The 12,754-nt window shown below is 39.9% G+C and overlaps 1 long non-coding RNA gene across 2 annotated transcripts in view; it reads left to right on the top strand.

Moving 5' to 3' along the window:
* The window catches only part of LOC121921382, a 172,823-nt gene that overhangs the window by 122,229 nt on the left and 37,840 nt on the right, over positions 1–12,754 (top strand). The window lies entirely within an intron of this gene.

Here is a 12,754-nt window from a genome sequence, read left to right as displayed (position 1 = left end):
TATAGTGTCTAGATCAAGGGAAGTAATAGTGTCACTATATTCTGCTCTGGTCAGGCCTCACCTGGAATATTGTGTCCAGCTCTGGGTGACACAATTCAAAAAGGACATTGATAAACTGGAGCGTGTCCAAAGGAGGGCGACTAAAATGGTGAAAGGTCTGGAAACCATGCCCTATGAGGAACGACTTAGGGAGCTGGGGATATTTAGCCTGGAGAAAAGAAGATTAAGGGGTGATATGATAGCTCTGTTTGAATATTTGAAGGGATGTCATATTGAGGAGGGAGCCAGCTTGTTTTCTGCTGCTCCAGAGACTAGGACCTGGAGCAATGGATGCAAGCTGCAGGAAAAGAGATTCCACCTCAACATTAGGAGGAACTTCCTGACAGTAAGGGCTGTTCGACAGTGGAACACACTTCCTCAGAGTGTAGTGGAGTCTCCCTCCTTGGAGGTCTTCAAACGGAGGCTGGATATCTGTCAGGGAGCTTTGATTGGATTCCTGCATGGAGGGGGGGACTGGATGGCCCTTGTGGTATCTTCCAACTCTATGAGTATATGATTCTATCTATATTCTTTTGGTCTAGCTCCATGATCTGTACATCATTTCTGCTACTATGGCTAGGTAGCTCAATAAGGCATGCTTCTTTAAGCTCATTGGGATACTTTGTGTATTCTAATTATAAAATGGGAACTCTTGCCATTTTTGCCGGCTATGGTGCGTTGGGAGGCCCTATGGGGTGCCGTCTTTACGCCAGGGGGCGGCGCTTCCTGATGCACCTTGCCCCCCCTCCGTGTAACAACGACATCAAAATGGCAGCGCATGCGCATACAGATGGCGCCCTTTTGATGTTGCGACACAGCATCCGGACGTGTGCACCGGAATGGCAACCACGCGAGTGCGCGCCTCGCGCCTCGAGCGCCTCTTCCGGGATGAAGGAAAAGCCATTGGTGCTCTTTGTGCTGTGCCGGGAACAATGCGGTTTGGCTGCTGCAAGTTCCCGGACGCAGCACGCAGCGGCACAACCACCACGTTTTGGGCAGTCTGTAACGCGCCAAAAGTTTTTTGAGGTAAAAAGGAAAGTGAGAAACCTAAAAAAATAAGATTTCATGTTCAGGATATGAAAATAAGTTTATAGTGCTTTGGTTTTAGATCCATTTGGGAAAGAACATATATGAGAAGGAGGGGGAGGGGAGAATAAAGAAGGAAGGAAGAAGAAATAGGAAGTGTGTGAATGATGATCAAAAAAGTATTCTTCAATAGGAAGGCTTGTTTTGGGTTTGGTACTTCAATAGTTCCAACTAGTAACCCTAAGGTATACATCATTATTTTGTGAACGAGGCCTGTTGCAGACTGCCAAAAAACTGCTCGGGTCTCTTGGAGAATGCTATTTAAATATGTGTGGCATAAGAGTCCGGAGGTCACCCAAGCCACACTTCCATTCCTAACACTGGATGCAGCTTTGTGCAACTTCTGGATCTTAGGACCCTGCATCATTTAAATAGCATATCTCCAAGAGACCCGAAGCAGTTTATAGATTGGCAGTCTGTAACAGGCTGAGAGTGTATGATTCACCCAAGTCACCAGTGGATTTCCATGGTAAGCATGGATTGAAGCCTGATCCAAGGCCTGCTAATACTCAAACACTACACCAGCTGGCCTTCAATAAGTCCTACAGCTCCAATTCCGATGAAAGGAAAATATAATGTAACACTAGAGATGTGCAGTGGGGATATCATAATGTCAAGAACGATGTCAGATATTGCTGATGTCAGATAGAGAGCAAAATAACAAGCTTTGGGATAACATATCCAACACATTCATAGTGCTAAATGAAGCAATGCAGAAGGAGGCGATGAAAAAGTAAAGGAAAGAGGGCGCATGGAAGAATGGTAAGAGGACATTTAAGGAAACTAAAAATTCCAAAGCACTAAATCATGCCTGTCAGAGTTAAGCCAGGTAAGACCTGTTAGTACTCGAAGGGATACCATCAGGGAATACGAGTGCGTAGGCTTATTCAAGAAGAACATGCAAAATATTATTCTGAGTATTCATTGCCCCTTAAAAAACCCTGTGATGAGAGATGGCATAAGTCAACAGATGATATGAAAGCACATCCACGAATCTACATAGAGAAAAGCAGGAAAGTTAAGAAAGGGAGATATAGAAGACCAAGAGAAGGGGGCAGCAAAAAGGAGATGTGACAGATAATTTTTAGGGGCAGCCGCGAAGGGGTGGGGATTGATGTGAATGGTGGGGGACAGAGAGGAGGCTCTCCAAAGGAATCTCAGAGTCAAGGCAGTTCAATACAAAGATGCGGCCTGCCAAAAGTGTGAGACCTGAGCACAAGAATTTACACTGACATAGCCAAGGAGGTGTGCCTGAAACAAACTGGCAGCCAATGAAGCTGTTAAAGCAGGTGTTGTGTGGCTTTGTAATAACGCCCTGTAGTAGCCTGGCAGCACTCTTTAAAGAACCAGCTGAAATTTCGAACACTCTCAAAGGCACCCCATGTAGAGCCTGTTAAACAGTGTTCCAATGATGTAGCCAAGGCATGTACCACCCATGGCCAGATCTGGTGCTAAAGGAATGGCAACAATGGTCATCCATGCAAAACATTCGGTCACAGTAGAGACCTGGGCTCCAGGTTCAAAGCTAGAGTCCAAGATATCCCCAAACTAGCAAACCTGTGCTCAGGGGGACGTGCCCATTAACAAAGTTGGTCCCGTTCCCTGTCTGCATTGACTGAACCAGGAGCACCTCTGTCTTGTCTGGATAATTTCAACTAGTTTGCCCTCATCCAGTCCATACTGATGAAAGACATGGTTTAGACAGGACACCCTCCTGGTTAAAACGAAGTAATAACAGGATAAGAGTTGGCTGCAGTTGACAATATTGTGGCCATTTTTGTTTCAAATAATAATATCACAATAAGAAAATCAATATTACGCACCAATGAAAGCAGGCACATGAAAGTTCAGCCGAGGGTCATAACATGGACTCTGCTTAGGGCAACATTCACTCACAAAGGACACACACGGAGCACAACACATTACAAATGTAATCTTACCATGTCTCCCTCTAAATCAAACTTCTAGCCTTCAAATTCCGTAACCATACCACTGATTCTCTCGCTGGGAGAGCCATAATAACACCGGTAACTTAAGATCCTCCACTTGCTGCCTATTCGCTTCCGAGCTCAATTACAGGCGTGGGTATTACCTAAAGGCCCCTAAATGGCTGGGCCCCAGGATTCCTGAGGAACCCGTCTCTCCACCGGACATTCCGCCTCGCACCCTCAGAACTCTGGGCACAACTCGAAGGTGCCTGGGGCAAGGTTGGCCGTTACGCCAGAAGAAAATCCTTTTCCACCAGATGCCCCAGCCCTTTGGAACACGCTGCCATAGAGCTCCGCTCATCTACAACCTGGCCCAATTTCAGAAGGACTCAAAACCTTCCTAGTTAACCAGGCATTCACCGACTAAACATCCTATGGGCCTCCCTCCTCCTCGTGGCCGTGTGGTTGGCTAAGGGTTTTTTTTGTTTTTATGTAATGATGTTGTTGTAAATCTGTTTTTTTATTGAATGTGCGGCACAAGGTGCTTTTGTAAGCCCGCCCTGATTCGATTGGGAAGGGCGGGGAGAAAATAAAATTTTATTATTATTATTATTATTATAAGAGCAGCATTGAGACTAGAGCCTAAACCTTTTGTCATAAATAAGCATATTTTATGGTTAGACAGGTGGCTAGCAGTTAGACACCGACTCTGAGTCACAAAGTCATCAGTTGGCAGTTCAGATCCAAGTGCTGATGACAAGTGAGCTCACATGCTAGTCCCAGCTTCCTTGCCAATGTAAAAGTTAGAAAGCTGTAAAAGTGCAAGTAGATAAATGGACACTTTGGTGGAAGTAAATGTTTATGGCCTCGGCATTTAGTATGCTCCACATGACATGGATCCATTTTACACCGCTCCCAAGCTTAGTAATGGAATGAGCTGCCCCTACAGCCTACGCAACTAGGCAATCACATCAAGGGGAAACCTCTACCTTTTACTTTTTATGGTTCTAGATGAAATAATACAAAATGCAAAAGGAACAATGTTATGCTTAGCATGAAGTAAAAAAAGAAGAAGTTCTGTAGGACATTTATAATGCAAAATAATTTCAGCTGGTGTTTCCAGGGAAAGTGGAGAGAGAATCAGGTTTGAATAATCTACATGATTTTATGGAATATAGATGTTCCCATTTGCATTTGGTTGCCTAGAAATTTTACTTGCAAAATAACACAATCATTTTGAAAGAAGAAATATGGAAAGGGTGTCAGTGTTTTGTGAATTCAAAGACCTATAAATGATGCAAGAGTGAGTAACAGTGGGGGAAATCTTTGGAAAAAGGCACTTGAGACAGGAAAAAGTTAGAACATGGTAAAGATTTTGGTCTTACACAATATACTGAGCGCTCACCTCTTACCTTCATAAGAAATCAGTGCATGTACACACAGTTTAATTATTGTATATACGTAAATTAATATTTTCATAATTAAAAAAGATAACATAGTATAGTGGAGTGGTGTTGAATGTAAATTAGGGGAACAACCTTACCAGGGTCAAGCATATTGTGTGTCTTGCCAGTTTTATGGGCCTGTTTAGGGTTTTTTTGTATTTGAAACTAAATTGTGTAATGGTACATATTAGCCCCCTTTCTCCTTGCCACTCTTCATGTGGACAGAAAGAATTAAAGAGGAGACTTCTCTAGATAGGAATTCTCCAATGATGGAATTAAGAATAATAACTTTGATGACTGAGTCATAGACAAAAGGAAAGCTACAATTTCATTTTTATAAAAAATCTGTATGAGAACCAATAATGATAATTGAAATAACATTGACCAGAGGTCTTGCATAATTATTCTAATTTGAAATAAATAGTAGTCTGCATTTTGATCCTTCCGACATTCACTGATCTTTATTCAGAAAATGCATGCATAAGAAAAAATAACCTCCATTTTCAAATAGTTAGCTATTTTAGTAATCGAATTTAAGATACAATTCAAAATTTCTCTATTTCATGCAGAAAAAATCTCATTACAGTTTTTTTTTTAAAGTATATCATGTATAATCAAATTACTACTAAAGAATTTCTTGATTCTCCATTGTGGCAAAACGAAATATTTTGAAAGGATTTTTGTGCATCAAAAGAAAAAGGGGAAAAAACAAGAGTAATTAACTGCTCTAAAATACTCTCCTTCTTATAATAATAGGATGTCTTCATCAAATTGCAGAATTATTTATTTCACTAATTGATTGGTAATTCATCATCAAGTATATTAGTAAGCGGATTCTAAGACTTTCCCATGAAAGCCTTCCAATTAATTCTTCACACTGTTTTCCAGTGACATTTGAAATTCTTCATATAATAAAACACATCTTGATAAGACATTGCTGAATAATAATCAGGGAGCTAACATGTTAGAATTAGACCCTGACAAAGTCCAATGTATCGATTAGACAATGAGCTCAAATAATGTCTTTTCACTGTATCATACTGAAAGAGAATATATCTTTCCCTCACTACATGTGTTCTTATTACAAATGTTTCAAGGAGAAAAATCTTGGGCTTTTGTAAATGGGAAAGAGACTTTTCTTTTCTGTTAATAGGCCAAAGTTTAGCAATTCAGGTTCTTATTTACTTTTTTTATTCAGTTGGCAAAATGTTGTTTCATTCTGAAAAAAAAATGCTCCTTGGGCAAGTAGCATTCAAAAGTATTCTTTAAAACCCATGTTAATCTGTGCAGGTTACATTGCTTGCCAATTTGCATTTTTCCTACGCAGATTTATTTGCATAGACAGGAGCAGGATATCGGATTTAACTGACTGGCTTCAAGGAGACTCATTTTAAATGTCCCACTCTTATGGTGTTAGAATGAAAGACTTACTTAATTATGGTTTATTGCCTCCTTTTTATCAGTGCTATTTTCGAGGTATCATAAGATAGCACTTAGATAAGTAGGGGCCTTAGAGTGGTAAAAATCAGTCCAACGAGTCATCTTGCCGAGGCATCTAACTAGAATGTGTGATCTACAGAGAGATTGAAAACTTGCCTGCATTAACTTGATCTGATGAAGACACGCTTTCCACATCGGAACAAAAGCGAATAGTATTGATTAAAACACCACATTCATGATATTAATATGGCGAACTCACTCTGCTTTCAGTCCAGAGGAGAAGAAACCCAGAGAGTTGCTGAGTCTAGGATGCATGTTTGTAATTCGAGCGTTTTTCCACAAAGGTTCCCCCCCCCCTTGGATCATAGCTGGCAAACATGATCAGCCATGATATGTATTGTCAATTCTGAATTGTACTTTATCACTCAAGGGAGAGGTATCATGCTGAGACAATAAGTTAGACCTGTTAGCATGAAGTGTTTTCCTATCTTAATTTTTAAAAAAATCAACCCCCCCACCAAACCTTACTTTTTTATCTCTTGTTATAAACTGTTATTGTTTCTTTGAAGGTAGATGAAAACTATGGCAAATTATTACAAAGGTTTGAGATATCTGCTAAATAGTTGTGTGTTGTTGCAGTTTAGGTTTGGAGGCTGGAGTGTCCAAAGCTGAAAATCTTGGGACGTAATGTTTGCTGGTCTTGAAAATCAAGCAAGAAAATCAAAATAAATGAATGGAAAAACAGAGCGTGTAGTTAGAAGAGCTAAGTTTAAGTTCAAAGAAGAAAATCTAAAGAATACCGTCTTGTCTAGCTCTCAGACAGACAAGCAATTAACTGAAAGCAACATTGAAGGTACAGGCTGTCGAGTCCTTTGAAAGCATGGGATTTAAACCTCACCTGTACACTTATTAGTTGACTTCAGTGAGCATTTAGATGTTTATGAATGTTAACATAAAATGTACCTGGAGTCAAATTTTATGTGTCTCTCTTTTGATTTTAGCGACCAATTTTTCTTGTTTTTTTCATTCTCACTTTTTTTTTTTTAGTTTTTTCTTATTTTCTTTTTTTTAAAAAAACTTTCCTTTAATTTTCTCATTTTCCCTAGTGGATCCAGTGGGAAGGTGATGTTATTGCTCTAAAACAGATGATGAAGAAGAATTGTCTTTAGACTATAGACTATTTAGACTTATACTATAGCAAAGGAAGCCATGGGATTTGGCAGGAGAATTGCTGGCAATATCTGCAAAACAGGACTCAAAAAAAGGCATTTCCAGTGATGTCAAAACAATCACTTAGGACCACGTTAGACCATCAGTGCTTATAAAAGTGCTTTTCCATCTCAGTTGCCACCCGTAAAAATATATAGGTACCTTTAGAGCTGTAGGCAGAAGAATGGAAAACTTTGGAGGGGAGTAGGGGGCCCACTTACTTCCTAGGTGGTCTAAAGGGCTGCACTCCCAACAGCAAATCCCCATATTTTATTATATTATTATTATTAAAACCTTATTTATGAGCACTGTAAATTACACAGCGCTGTAAATAAAATCTTTAGGTACGATTCCTGCCCTCGGCTACAATCAAAAAGACATGACACAGAAAGAGAAGGGATGGGTAAGGCAAAGGTAAGGGTCCAGCAGTCTCTCTACCTCCGAGGCCTGGACCAAGGCAGATGACTGGAAGGAGGGCTTGCTTCTAACGGAATGTTACTCTTCTTCCAGGGAAAATACAACTCACAAGTAGGATAATACATATAACAGTACATGCAAAGAAATGGTTGAATAAAGCATCAAGAACACAAATAGTAGCAACAATTATGCAATCCTGTAAGGCTTCTCTGAACATGGTTTTCAACTCCGTTTTGAAGGGTTAAAGAAGTGAGGATTTGACTTGGGGGGAAAAGGTTCCAGGAGTGAGGGGCAGCAAGTGAAAGGGGAATCTGGGATGGGCAGAGAAATCTGGCTGAGACAGACTGACTACCAGAAAGGAGGGCACGTGGGAAGGTGAGGGAAGAAGGTCTGAAGTAAGGAGGGGCCAGTCCATGAGGCTTAAAATGTCCACGCAGGAGCTTATACTGAATGCGAAGGGAGGGGGAGCAGTGAAGGAGCCAACAAACAAGAGAGATGTGTCAGAGCGGTGGGTGGAAAAGGAAACATGAGCTGAATGCTGGACAGAGAAATAAAGGACAAAAGATTTTTTTACCCTTTTGAATGTCCTCTGTGGGCATTTTTACTATATATTGGTCTCCAGCCTTTTCGAAGAAAGAGAATTCTTGTTTTACAAACATGCAACTTTTTTGGAATTCAGGATTTAGAGATGATGTTAGAATTTCTCCAGGGCTCTACCAACTACACTCCAAATTTCATAGATGTTGACAAAGAAATAAAGTGGGTCATGGCTTAAGGGTGTAGCCCCTGTGAAGGGGCTGGCATTCCGAAGTCCGTCAAGAAAGTGGCAGAGTCCTCTTTAGTAATGAAGAGAATGAAAGAAGCAACTTCCAAGTTTCACAGATAAAAAAGAAGAATACATTGGAGCTTATCACATGAACTTTAAACTGGCCAAGTCCCGGGCTGCAGCGGGATGCAGTGAAGGTAGGGATTATGCTGCTAAATCACTGCCTAATCGCAGCTGCCAGCATCATGGTTCCAGCCATGCTCCGCAGCATTTTTAGAAGCCAGAAACTTCTAACTTCAAAAAAAGTGCGACACAGTGTGCCTGATCCGATGGACCTGGGCGATGGTGCTGGTGATTAGGCAGTGATTAGCAGCGATAATCCCCACCTTCATCCGCATCTGGCTACATCCGGATGCTGAGCCAGTTTTGAAGTCTGTGATAAGACCATCCATTCCCCTTTCCATTTTGACAATATAAAGCCGTAATGTTCCCACAAATGAGAGTGGTGTGTTACAAAAATCACTTAAACATGTTGTATTTGGCATTGTATGTGTGATTTATTTCAGGAGATCATGAGGTTAATTGTCCCAGGCTGTCCTTCTCAGAACATAAGGGCAATACACTGAGTAAAAGACTCCAGGAAGTTCCATGTCTTTCAAGGAAAACAACAGACCTTCTTTCAGAAAGAAGGATAACAACTGATGAGGAAAATTCCAAACCTCTTTGTGGATTTTTTCTTTCTATATAAAAAAACTACCATTGCTTAGTGTGCTGGATGAGCACAAGCAGACACCTTAAGGATGCAAATGAATGTATACTGCACTGCCTGTACAGAATATTAGAGTCTGAAGAAAAGTGATAAAAGGTAAAATCCGCTCTTTAACTTGCAGCTTGCTTTTTTATTGGAGCCTTATTATTTAAGCAGCATTTGCAGTCCATCTCCTACTCTATCACGCCACGTGATACAAGAAGCTTTTAGGAGACAGATATGGTTCAGTTGAATTTAAGAGAGCTGTGCACAGGGAAAGTTCCAACAAAATTTCTGATATTTTCAAAGGACTAAATATGCAACTTTTTTAAAAAACCAAATCTGTAAAAGTACTTCAGCATTATTATGGCAAATAGGTGCATCATATTCCTTACTGGAGAAGATCTACTGAACCACTCAGGATAATTTCTAATCGCTACATAGATTGCTCTAAAGTGAAGCGTTTAAAAATCAGAAAGTAAGAAATCTTAAGAGGCAGCACAATGTATGGTTTCAGCACTGGATCTAAACTCTGAAGACAGGTTGAGCCCTACTCAGCATCAAAAACCACTTGGGTAAGTCATACTCTTCAGTCTCAGAAGAAAGAAAAAGAAAAAAAAAAATCAAATCGCCTCTGAAACCATCTTGCTAGAAAACCCCAGAACATTCACCTTAAAGGTCACATAGCAGAAGCTATAGAGGCACACAGCAAGCAGTAGCAGCAGCAACAATCTCCATGGTTGTCCTTGGGTAAATTACAAACTAATATAAAAAGAAGGGCACAACATATGAGCCAGCTGGAAACATCGCATTGTAGCTCTATCTGGTGAGGAATTCCTAAAAACTTGCTGCCAAATAATATGGCGAATTGTCACCTACTAGCTATGTAACCACTTAGTACTATATTTAAAAAATGTTATTGTGAATGCTATAATATGGAGTTCTAGCTTCAACAAAATCCGAATCACTAAGGCAGTTATTCACAACCCTATGTATCCACTCATGGAGAATAGGTGGGTTCATGAAAGACCCCAGTTCTGACTTGGCATAACTCCTAAAAGCAATATGGGCCTGTTCCTGTCAATGGGAAGCACTGACTGAGTTCCAACCCCTTCCATGACCTTTTCCACTGGAACAGCCAGAAAGAGAAGAATCCTATGTAACCCCTTGCACAGAGATCATTTGTAGGGCAGGGCGTGGACGGAGGAAATGTCATCAACTGCTTCCAGCGACAGAGAACAGAACCCCATCCCCCACAACAGTGCGCCCTCTTAAGTCAGATTGGGGGACCTTCATGGTCCTATATAAATCTATTATTCCAAACTAATGATACAAAAGATTTTTAAGCCTAGTAATTCTGTCCTTGTTAACTTAGAATATCACATACATTATAGATTTACAGGAATGTTTTAAAATCAGTTTTTGCGTTGGAATTGTATGTCAAACTTTTCCAGTTGGAGAAATTGATTTTTTTAAAAAAAACTTGAACCTATATAAATAGTAAAACAAAATATAGGTATTGTGTAAAGCCATTTTCTTTATGGCTATCTTCTCTTCTCTCTCTCTTCAAGTGAAATATGAAAATTGAAAACATGCTGAAAATATTTTAAATAAGAGCCTTAAAATCGAAGAAACTATAGTGCATTCTAGACCCACCAGACTCTTATATAAAAGGGTGTAGAAAGAAGATGGCCCAATATAGTTGTTGCTCTGTTATTCTCAGATTTCCCCATATTATAATCAGCTCAGCTTGTTGAAACTACTTGAAGAAGCAGAATATAATATTTTTTTTGATTATAACTATACTTGAATAGTAATCATCACAAATTTTTGCCCGACCAAATATGAGGTGCATGAGTGCAAAAAATTAACAAGGTGTCCCCGGTTGTAAAGGTTGAAATGAGGTACATTGACTCTGGAGAAGGATCGATATTCTTTGTCTGGGAATCCGTTTCATGTGGACTCCTGCTTTAAGGATAGCTTTCATTCTGCATCAGGATAAGACAAAATATTTGGAGAACAGCAAAAAAATTGATCTGTAATAAATCAGTTTTTGCTTAGGCAGGTAGAAGTATAAACTGAAGGCGTCCCTAGAAAGCTTCCAGTTAAATAACTGTGTTTAAGGTTGGGTGGTGCATTACTATCATGCTTAGGTAGATCACTAATCATTTTAATGTATTTTGCTTTTCTTTCTTGACTAGGCTTCGTACGTGTCAGAAATAACTAGAGGAATTGATCTCTAGGGATAGTTTTTTGAACACACAGGTTTTCATTCCTTGAAAACTATTGTTTCAATCAAGACTACAATTAAAATGTAATTGCCATGCCACCCACCCCTTAGCAACTTCCGTAGGATACAAAGAGGAAGCCACATTAGCCACAGGTGAGTTACGTGTTCAGTGAATGTTTAGCTAGCATGTGTGGCCCAGAGTGTATCAAAGTGCAAATACAAACACAGTGCAAAGAGGAACTATACACCAAGCACCACACACACATAACACAACTAAAACACAGACCATTACATTGCATCAGGCAAAAATATATAATGGCCCAGATTATTAACTAAATAAATATTAAGGTTTTATCATACAAACGGCTGGGCTCATAGAAATTCTCTAGAATCTAAGAGTCAAGAATGGTAGTTAGGACATGTATAATGACAATCTGAAAAATGCTTTTAAATAGGCAAATGGGAATTTGGCTGCAATTTGACCCGTCTTCCTATAGGAGCGACTTGTATGAATTTTTCGATGCGTCTTTCTCAGAATATAGCTGGGTGGGGAACTATGAGGGGTTGGAGGCTCACAGTCTTTCCGGGAGTCCCTATCAGCATTTCCTCCTCTTTCTTACTTTTCTCCTCTTTCTTACTTCACCAAATATGGGGAAAGACGGTTCTAATTTTTTTCTGCTCAATTTTCTTTGGGGGGGTGGTGGCATTTTGATGCCTTACATGTTTTAAAGACTACCTGGCTTTTTTTCCAAAGAGAATGGACTTGGTCCATCTGGGCCTTAGAAAGGTAACCTCTCCCCTAAATCAGCACGTAAGCATTTCAGCAAAGGTGGGTCCATGATTACCCCCTGGAAGAATGGGAGGAGGGCTGTATGGGCCAGTTTAGGTTCCCAAAATGCCTGAGCCCCAATTGTTTCAGTAAGCGTGGTGGAAGTCACATGAAGTGAGGCAGGTACCCTTTTGTCATACCGGATATGTAGATTTGTGGGTGAATAGGGGTAATGCACACAAGTGAAGAATAGGAGCTTTCTAAGGATGTTTTGTTCTTGAGTTTAAATGACTGAGTTTGTTAAGTGAACAACATAACATAGTACTTAAGTTACTAAAGTGGTTTACATGATTATTGGTTTTAAAATACAAAAATAAGTATTAACAATAAAATGGCAAGCCAAGAATGTAACGACAGTAGTCTAAACGGATCTTACGCTTGTTCTAGTGGTGTTAATAGTCTATTAATGAGTATCATCACCGTGGTCAAAATGTCCTCACTAGGTCTAATTTATCCTTCCCAAAGAGATTTTTAAAAAAGTCCAGGTTTAGTCATAAATAATAGCATTCGAAGTTTATTTCCCGTAGTCCCAAGGTGGCAGCTAAGACAGTTTCCAAGAGTTTGCTGAATAACGGCGCTAAAATATTTAGCCTAATTGTGTGCCATGGATCTGTGAA

The sequence above is a fragment of the Sceloporus undulatus genome, chromosome 2 (genome assembly GCF_019175285.1).
Source record: "Sceloporus undulatus isolate JIND9_A2432 ecotype Alabama chromosome 2, SceUnd_v1.1, whole genome shotgun sequence".
NCBI classification, from domain to species: domain Eukaryota; kingdom Metazoa; phylum Chordata; class Lepidosauria; order Squamata; family Phrynosomatidae; genus Sceloporus; species Sceloporus undulatus.
The sequence above is the reverse complement of the archived record's forward strand: the minus strand, read 5'-3'. Positions and strand labels throughout refer to the sequence as shown.